The sequence below is a fragment of the Diabrotica undecimpunctata genome, chromosome 3 (genome assembly GCF_040954645.1).
Source record: "Diabrotica undecimpunctata isolate CICGRU chromosome 3, icDiaUnde3, whole genome shotgun sequence".
Taxonomy (NCBI): domain Eukaryota; kingdom Metazoa; phylum Arthropoda; class Insecta; order Coleoptera; family Chrysomelidae; genus Diabrotica; species Diabrotica undecimpunctata.
In genome coordinates this window covers 96459485-96469741 of record NC_092805.1, presented here as the reverse complement: position 1 = coordinate 96469741, position 10257 = coordinate 96459485, and positions in this window count along the sequence as shown.

Sequence of the window (10257 nt, the reverse complement as noted above, 5' to 3'; positions counted from 1 at the left end):
ATATAACTGGATATTCTGGAACTGCGATAGAGGGCTAAATATGCTTTTTATATATTGTGTGTTTCTAGTAAAGTGTAGCTTCCTGTCGAGATGGACTTCTAAGTATTTATCCACGTTTTTTTCCCCTGGATCTGTTTCTTTTCATTCTTATTTCTTTTTTGTGTGGTTGGTAATACTGTTAAAGACGATGAATTAGATTTTCCTCATGTTGATGTTGATCTTCCATTTGTCCGTATATTCTAAAATTCTTTTTCATATCTCGATGATTCTTCTGTTATTTTTGGCTGCTATGTAGATGTGACGTTGCGTCGTCTGAGTAGAGGGCTGTGTTTGTTCTGGCATCACTGGGCAGATTTGAAACACAAATGTTATATAATAACGGTGATAAAATGCTCCCTTCTTGAATTCCTTGCATCCTAGACATATAATTTCACATTATCCATCATTTTGATTGCCACGTTAAAAAGTATTTTTATACATTATAAAAAAAAGTTAATTTAATGAGTTGTTATTTTAATAAAATTATTCTTTATAATATATTGTTTTTTTATTTGTTTACTAAAAAGTACCATTAAAATTTTGCTTCTTCTTAACAACACCTAAGTTATATTAAATTAGATGACAGATTTTGAGTTTTTTTGTAATCTTTGCAAATTGATCTATTTATACAAAGTTTAATAAAAACTTTAGAAGTAATATCTACTTGCCCACTGTTTAGAGTGTAACTGAAAAACTATCAAACTAGGTATAGCAAATTAGTGTTAGGAAATAAACAAAAGCAGAAGGCTGTTTTGTAAGACATTACATGAATATTCAATTTACCATATCATAAGTATTGCTAGTATGGCCATACATCTACAGTCTCTCGGACGTTACCTTAGTCCAGTTGGGTTAGATGAAAAAAGGCCAATCTTGCATGGCGAGCTGTCCCAAATTTGATTATTCTAACCTTTAGGGGCTGTACATTGTTTCTTTGAACATTATTTGTTTTTACGATCGGTAGGTTGCTAACCTTGCCAGTCACCCTACACATTTTATCCGGATTTGGAATTGGCTGTGGTAACCGAAGAGCTACTTAATACACCCTGCAATTACCTTATGCAGTGTTCCTCTATTGTTCAACCTGATTATGGACGAAATAATAAAAAAAGTAAGAACTAAAAAAGGACACCAAATGGGAGAAAACAACCTAAAATTTACGCTCTCAAAGCGAAGATGACTTACAACGTATGCTGCACCGGTTTAATATAACCGCCAGAAAATTTAACTTGTTAATTTCCCCAAAAAAGACAAAATGCATGGTTAGAACAGCAAATTTACTAAGATGTAAATTGGAACTGGAAGGTCAGATAATAGAACAACTGATGGAGTTTAAATATCTAGGCATCACATTATCTAGCTAGGGAAAGCTTAAAACTGAAGTGGAAGATCAAGTAAATAGAGCATACAGAGCCGCAGGTTGCCTGAATGAAACAATATGGAGAAATAAAAATATCGAGAAAGAAATGAAAGACAGCATTTACAAAATAGTCGTCAGACCAATAATGACATACGCAGCAGAAACACGACCTTACACAGCGAGGATCAAAATGGTGTTAGAAACTGCAGAGATAAAAACACTTAGAAAAATTAATGATAAGACACTTTGAGACAGAGCTAAAAGTACAGATATACGACGTAGATGCAAGGTGGAGAACATTAAGAACACACTTGTATTTTTAGTTGATTTCCAAATCTGTTCGCTAATTTTCGAAACCCTAGGCGCGGATTTTGTCGTCCTAAAGCCACTAAATAATTTAAATTATTTCCGCGAATCTTACGCGGTCTACCCGAAACTGGTCTTTGTCTCATATCTATGTCATTTTTTATCCTCTTTATTGTCTCATACACTGCACTTTTTCCGAGTTTAATCAATTTCACTAATTTTTTAACGTTTAGGACACCCTTTCTCTACAAATATTCCACCACTTTTCTTTTTTCTACTTGCGACATTATTTCACAAATCTTAAGCCTGTTTACAAACAACAATATTTGACAGGTGGTGTTGTCATGCGATTTTGTCCATAACCTACTATCGGCACAACCTACTTGATGCATTACTTTTGTCTTAAAATGTTACAAAAAGGAAATCTATCAAAATTAGGAAAAATATAAAATTCCGGATACTTTCTAGACGGACTATGTAATTTTTGAGAAAGTGGAAAGAAGTCCTGATCAAGACAAAATTTAAGCAATGTTGCAATTGCTTAAAAGGTTGTGTACCGTAAGTCCATATAAACTAGGTGTTATATAATTAGATACAGTTAACTTTCTGTTGTTATATTTAGTAATAGTATCATTAAACAATTTAACCATTGCTTTTGTTTTATTAATAGAGATGTTGATTGGATTTTTCTCTAAAGTTACAAAACTGTTACCTGAAAGGAAAGATTCTGCTTTCTCTATGTATTGAACTTGTTCTAAGATTACAACACAATTTCCCTTATCAGCCTTGCTAAGTACTAGAGAATCTTTATCCAGTTTGTGTTTAATTGACTCTAGTAAATCATTTTGTTTTTTATGGTGATTGCTATGAAAATTACGCTTGTACTTACACTGTTGTTGTTAAAGTAAACTTGCACGAGTTTCTCAACTACTATATATATATATATATATATATATATATATATATATATATATATTAGAAAGGGAATCAAATTACAATAATATATGTATATTCGAGACAATGCATATTAAAAAGCAACCAGCCTGCATCAACAATAAGGCTGATATCAATTACGTCCAATATATGTTATAATTTAAATAGTTAATTGTAACCACGTGTACCATTCGTTCTTAAGGAATTTGCCAATTTCTGTCACTTACTTCGGAACAATTAAGATTTCGACTTAAAACTTTACAGATCTCTTATATAGATATTTAGAAAGAGGGTTAAATTATAATAAAGGTTTACGCTCATAATAATCTGTTTGAAAAAGCTTCCAAACTTTAATCATTATTATCATTAATCATTATTAAATAAGTATAGAAGACTTCTTCAATCTATATTATAATTTAATAAACTATTCGTTCACACAATGTATTACAACAATGGTATTCTGAGAATCTGGTTTCTCTTCTCAATTATAGTTATAGTTTTTCTTCTATTGAGAAGAGTGACGTGTAGTGTAAATTACACAGTAATAAAAATAGTGTCATTGGAAAATTAATTATCGCTATGAGCTTCGCTTCCTTGCAAAAATATTTACTTTTTTATCATATATTATTATAAATAGCATATTGTAAAAAAGAAGAATAGAAACACTATACTAATTAAAATATTTTTTAGGGTATCATCGTTTCTCTAATCGTCTAAATAGAATGGCTGGTCCGTTTTTTGACGTAGGCACACAAACGTTTTTTGACGTAGGCACACAAACTGCCGATTTTAGAGAAAAAGAAAATAAAGTGGGGCGAAATAAACGGGAGTTAAAAAATCTCACTATTTCTTTCATAAATCAGCCAATGGTAACAAGTTCTTCGAATACTTCAAAGTCGACTGTTAATACTAGAAATTCTTCTAGAAGAAAAATGCGCACAACGATAAATCCTTTAAATAAATCTTTAAAAAAGGAATGTATAAATAAAACTGAAATTGGTGCCTCTAAAAATCGAATCCAACAACGTAGAACTTCAACTCATTCTTCAAATGATGGAGATCAACAAAAGAGCACTAAAAAATATATTAGATTCAACAGTTGTAGAAGATGCGATAAATTTGCAAGAAAGGGGGAAACACTATGTCAAAAATGTGTAAATTTACGTAGACAACAGCGACCACAAAAACTAAGACAACCTTTAGATTCTAGCAGAGTCTCTCAAAGGATAAACCCAACTGCTATGGCTTTAAAAAGATCTTTTGGTAAATCCTCTAACCTTTACCGATATGGCTCAAGATGTTCAGTGTGCAGATTATTAAGAGAAGCCAAAAAACCTGCATGTGAGAACTGTCAGAAAAAAGCAAGCATGGTGGAAATTAAGAAAACAAGCAATACAAGTAGAAATAAAGATACTAAAAAATTAACAGAAAAACCTCCAGGATTAAGGAAACAAAAGGAGGCTGAAGAACCTCAAACTAGTGTTTTGAATAAAGCGGAATCAACATTTAATAAAGATGAGGACTCTAAATTGAATAAAGAAGATGCTTCTAGCGATAGTGATGGTAGCGAAGAAGAGGAAGAAATGCAATACGTTTCGTTTAAAGACATAATGAACAGCATAAATATCTAATACCAAATTTTTATGATACACAAATGGACGAAATATATTTCATCTATAATTCGTTCGATTCTTTTCGTTATTTTCTATATAAAGCTCATTAGCAGAGTTAACATTTGATATTGAATGCTTTTTATACAATTCTTATTCTTATATCTACTATATCCCATAAAATAGCCATATCTATTAATTGATATCATTTTGTGGTTTTAACTATCCAGTACACGCGCTGTATTTTCTTACGTGACTACACGCACGGATTACATTAGTAATCCATATGTACTGGAGCTCTGGAAAAGCAATATTATTTGAAAATCGTGCTATTGTTTTAATGAAGTTGTAATAATACCACTGTAATCTATAATTGGCTTTATTTTATAAGCACAATGTACATTAAATTAAAAAAAAAACAATGAAAATTAAAAAACAAATACTATAAATCAAAGTTACAAACCAAACTAGGCTCTATAATATTCTAAATATAACATCTTAATCTGATTCAGACTGCATGTTATGTTTTATCTCAGGACAATGTACATATATTTGCTTTAAATGTCCTGGGCAAGTCCACTCATCACAGCTGCTGCACTATTCTCTTCTGCTCTTATTCCTTGCTCGTCCACAAATATGACAACGCCCAAGGACCGAAGATCGAGTCGGAACTTCTTTAGTTTATTTATTTATTTTTAAAAGAAATTTAATTTTTTCTTTTATTTATGTTGATGTGTGAGTGTTTAGTCGCCTTGTGACCATCAGTGGTTTTATTAACTCAAACGAAATGTCCTAAAGAAAAGTGCTCCTTGGGAGTGATGCAGTGACATTATTAGCCTTAAACAGGGAAAATGCATTAATTCCTGATATATTTAATGAATTAAAGAACACGGTGAGTGGCAAACGCCGAGGATTTCGGGAAACATCATATTGTGCACACAACTGGTCAACCAAATCCACACCGAATTTTGTTTTATTGTAATCCGTTATTTATTCGGGTTTGTTCTTGTTTTCTGTTTCATGATCAATACTGTCATCATGTGCATTGTTGAAACAGCTTAAAACGACATTTTTCTTGGAGGAATCCGAATAGTGAAGGATATATGTCTCTCTTTTTAGACTTTATAAATTGTTTTAGCAGCTCCCTCTTATTTTTACGAATTGTACCAATATAGTTAATCGCTTTTGAAGCAAGTCCATGGCCAAAGATATACTGGTAAACCAGTTATCCATGGTTACATTTCTGCCCGTTCCTTTTATGGGTTTAACCATTCTTTTAATAACCTCTGCGCTATTTCAATCAGTTTCAAAAGGACCAGTTGGTTGTGTTCCACAGTAAATCTCCATATTATAGGTATATGCATATTTTCTATCTACTAACGTAAATATTTTTACACCATATTTGGATGGTTTACCGGGAATATATTGACTAAATTGACATTTTCCCCTAAAAGCAAGTAATTGCTCGTCAACTGCTAAATATTCTGAAGGTGTAAATTTTTTTTGAAAATGTTCAATAAAATGCCCAAAAATGTCTCGTATAGGAGCATGTTTATCCAGCTCTCTCCTTTGTTGTCTAGAATTAAAGTCATCAAACCTCAAACATCTTAGTAGAAATCGGAAACGATTTAAAGACAATGTCAAGTAACAAAACAAGCTTCAACAAAAGTACCTTTCTTATTATCCCACATTTGCAAAATATTTAGTCTTCCAGATTTTAAAACACCTGCTAAAAAGAGTATACCACTAAGTTCCCAAATCTCTTCGACGTCGGTCATTTTAGCATCTCGGTAGCGTTGTAAATTGGCTTATACCTTCTCAATATAGTACAACGCCTAATTTCTTTGACGATATTATTATCTAACATACATTTGAAGCATTCAAACTGTGCGTTTTTAGCATCTCTTATTGGTCCTGGTAACTTTAAAGCTATATTTGTTGTACGAGTTCTTGAAGTAGGCGCAGGACACACCTTACTCCACTTTGTTTTTTTTTTGTCTTTGCCAAGAGAGTATTTTGAAATTATTTTTTCTTCATCTTACCCTTGAACCTCCTCATCACAGTCTTGTTCCGATTCTTGTTCAGACATGGTACATTCTTGTTCTAGAACATCATCAGATACATATTGCTCAATATTATAGTCATCTGAGTAGTTGTCGTCGTCACTATCATCTATATTCGGCTCCTGTTCGTTCTCTGGTTTGTTTAGTCTGGAAATGAAATGTTTAGTAAAGTATGCAATTAAATGATTGAACTAGCAAGATACCAAAAAGACTAAGGAGTGGGGGTTATTTTACCCATTTTTATAAAAGGTGGCAGATGGCACTCTAGATAGTCATTACATTATAGAGGTTTAACCCTCTTCATATGTTTATACCTTCAAGAGTATACGAAAGAGAACTGGAACAAAACCTCTTCAAAAAAATTATACAATAAATTGGAGCAGTCACAGTGCGGATTCGAGAGAGGAAGAAGAATCCATTATCACGTTTTCATTCGAACTTTGATTGCCAAAAATGTTACAAGTAAACCCCGAAATTAGATACAACTAGTTTTACCCAGATATTATGCGTAATATACAAATTGGCTGGATAAAAGGCAAGATAACTTCTTGATTTATCCGGTTCATTCCAAATATATCCAAGAATACAAAATGGATAGTTCAGTATTTTAAACTTAGCTTGATATAAATAAAATAGCGAAAAAAAAAACATACTGTACTCCAAATTAGAAACGGTTATTTATTTCAGATAATATAGTATTAACTGGATAAATCCAGAACACAACGAAATATTAACAAATATGTAGCTATCTGGGTAATTCTAGTACTATCTAATATACGCGTTTTATCCATAGCATATGTTTGTATATCATCATCATCATCAATTAGCCTATATTTGTCCACTGCAGAACGTAGGCCTCCCGTAAAATTTTCCACCTATTTCTATCTTGAGGTTCTTGCATCCAGTTTGTGGTGATGCGCTTGATATCATCCGTCCATCTAGTCGGTGGTCGTCCTCTGTTTCGATATGCCTCTTGCCTTGGTCGCCATTCCAGAATCTTTCTGGTCCATCTATCATCCGTTAATCTGGCAACATGTCCGGCCCAAGCCCATTTAGCCATGGCTATTTTTTCAACTGCATCTGTGACTCCTGTTATTCTTCCTTTTTCTATATCTTCTTTATCTCTGATGGTAATACCTAATATTGATCTTTCCATAGCGCGTTGTGTAACTTTTAGTCTATCTATTGTTCTTTTTGTCAGAGTCAGTGTTTCTGCACCATATAAAAGAACCGGTAAAATGCACTGGTTAAAAACCTTTCTTTTTAAACAAACTGGGATAATAAACTTGAAAATGTTATTCAATCTACCAAAGGCAGCCCATGTGAGACCTATCCTTCTTTGTATTTCAGTTGTCCGATTATCTCGGCCTAAGCGAATCTCATGCCCTAGATATTTGTAACCTATTACTTGGTAGATGCTATGGCTCTCTTTCAGAATTTTGCCTCTGACTTCAAGGTTGGTCATAAATTTTGTGGTTGAGGTGTTAATTTTCAGACCAATTGTTTTTGACACTTTATAGAGCGTGTGCAGCATTTTTGTAGCTTTATCAACTCTATTAGATATTAAAACGATGTCATCGGCAAATCTTAGGTAGTTCAGATCTTCCCCATTTATATTAATTGCCATGTTATCCTCTCGTTCCATTTGCTTGAACATATATTCAAGAACAGCTGTAAACAATTTAGAGGAGATAGTATCACCCTGTCTAATTCCACGTTATATTCGAAACTTCTTGGTATCTTCATGAAGGCGGACACAAGCTGTACCAGTTTCATAAATACTTTTAATCAAGGCGATATATCGGTAGTCAATGCGGCAGTCAGCCAATGCTCGAATCATTTTATGATGATCTATAGTATCAAACGCCTTTTCATAATCTACGAATATAAGAAAGATAGGCTTGTTATACTCTGTACACTTTTCTATTAGCGTTTTTATAACTTGTAGATGATCATTTGTTCCGTATCTGGAGCGGAACCCAGCCTGTTCACAAGGTTGGTAACTATCCAGTTTGTTCACAAGCCGTTTTTTTATTATCTTCATGTATAGTTTGTATGTATGGGAAAGCAAACTAATAGGTCTGTAGTTCTTTAGGTCTGAAATGTCACCTTTTTGTGCATTATGATTATTATTGCATTATGCCACTGGGAGGGGGTTACGCCTCTTGTAAAACAAGTATTGAACATCTTTTTCAACACATTTACTAACGTTCCTCCTCCTTCTTTGATTTGTTCAACGACTATCCTATCTTCTCCAGGTGATTTATTGTTTTTCATCTCCGAGAGAGCTGATTTTATTTCCTCTTTTGTGATATCTGGGATGTCTTCTGAGCCTACATTTTAAACTTTTGGTATTTGATTTTGATCAGGATCTGGAAGTTTTTCTCGCTTATACAATTCTGAGTAAAAATCTTAAGCAATTTTTAAAATATCTTCCTTATTTGCTGTAGTTTTTTCTTTTTTATTTACAAGTTTATTTACAAATATTTTTCGATTCTTCAGTCATTTGTCGGCGCAGAACCTTTAAACTTTTATTTTTATCAATGGCTTGAGTTATGTATTCACTGTTGTAATTTCTGACATCTTTTCGAATGGATTTTGTGATATCTTTGTTTAACTGTCTAAGTGTTATAAAATTATCTGTGTATTTGTCTTTCAATTCTCTTCTTTTGTTTATAAGATCTTTAGTAGCTTGAGTGAGTTTATCCATCTTGTTTTTTTCTTTTTCCTTATATTTTCTATGAGCATTTCGAATCTCACTATTTATTCGCATGTTTGTCACCTCTATATCTAATGCATTTTCATTTAGATGTTCTACTTCTTTCAGTTCTGAAGTTATGTGATTCTGATCTACTCTGAGCTACTCTATCTTCTATCGATTTCCATTTATTAGAATGCCTCTCTGTTATCATTGCTGTCCTCTCTCGTCTAATGTTGATCATTATTTTTGCTCTAACCAACCGATGGTCAGTCCCAACAGTGATTTTATTAATTACTGTAACATCTTGGACAATATCTTTTCTGTTTGTGATGATGAAATCAATTTCGTTTTTTGTTATGCCATCTGGACTAGCCCACGTCCACTTACGTTGTTGGTTCTTTTTGAAAAATGTGTTCATCACATAGAGCCGATGATGCAACAAAAAATGTAGTAGCACACCTCCTCTATTATTTCGCTTACCGTATCCAAATGAGCCCAATGTTTGTATATATGTAATGTAAATTAAAAAATAATAATAAAAAAAAATAAGAAATGTGATGTGCCTTCATGAAAATTTGGGATTACGGTTGTCGGTGTATTGTAAAAGTTTAAAAAAGATACTAATATATTTTGTTGGTATCCTATATAGTTCTATTTTTTATATAGGTATAAATATTTTTATCTTTTAAATAGTTGTAGATAATAAACTAGGTAGGAACAAATACCAAACGTTAAATATAGTGTTCTTCACACTTGGCACATTTATAGTCAGCATGTGCCTGTGGTATCTTCTTATTGTGTTGTCTCCTTTCGAAGGTTGTCGATCCAAATGGCAAATGTGGCTTTGGAAACTGCTGCATCCTAGATTTCTGCGGGAGATTTCTGCTTGTGGTGTATACCAGTTTTTTTAGAAAACATTGGAAAATTATCATACTCGTATTACTAGTACACTATTTTAAAATATAGATCAGACTGACAACAGGCGTATGTTTTTAAAAAACTGGATAGTGTGTAAAATTTTTTATTAAAATCAACTGATTACTTTCGGCATGTAACATGCCATCTTCATAGCTTTCCTATAAGGAACAATATTTTAAGTTATAAAACCATTAAAACGCTAACATCTTTCTTAAAGGGTGAAAACACTTTTAAAGTTGTAACATTCAAATTTAGAAAATGCTTGGTGTACAAATGGCTGCCTCGTGGACATGAGACACAGCTGATTTCCCTCTTTTTAACGAGGCA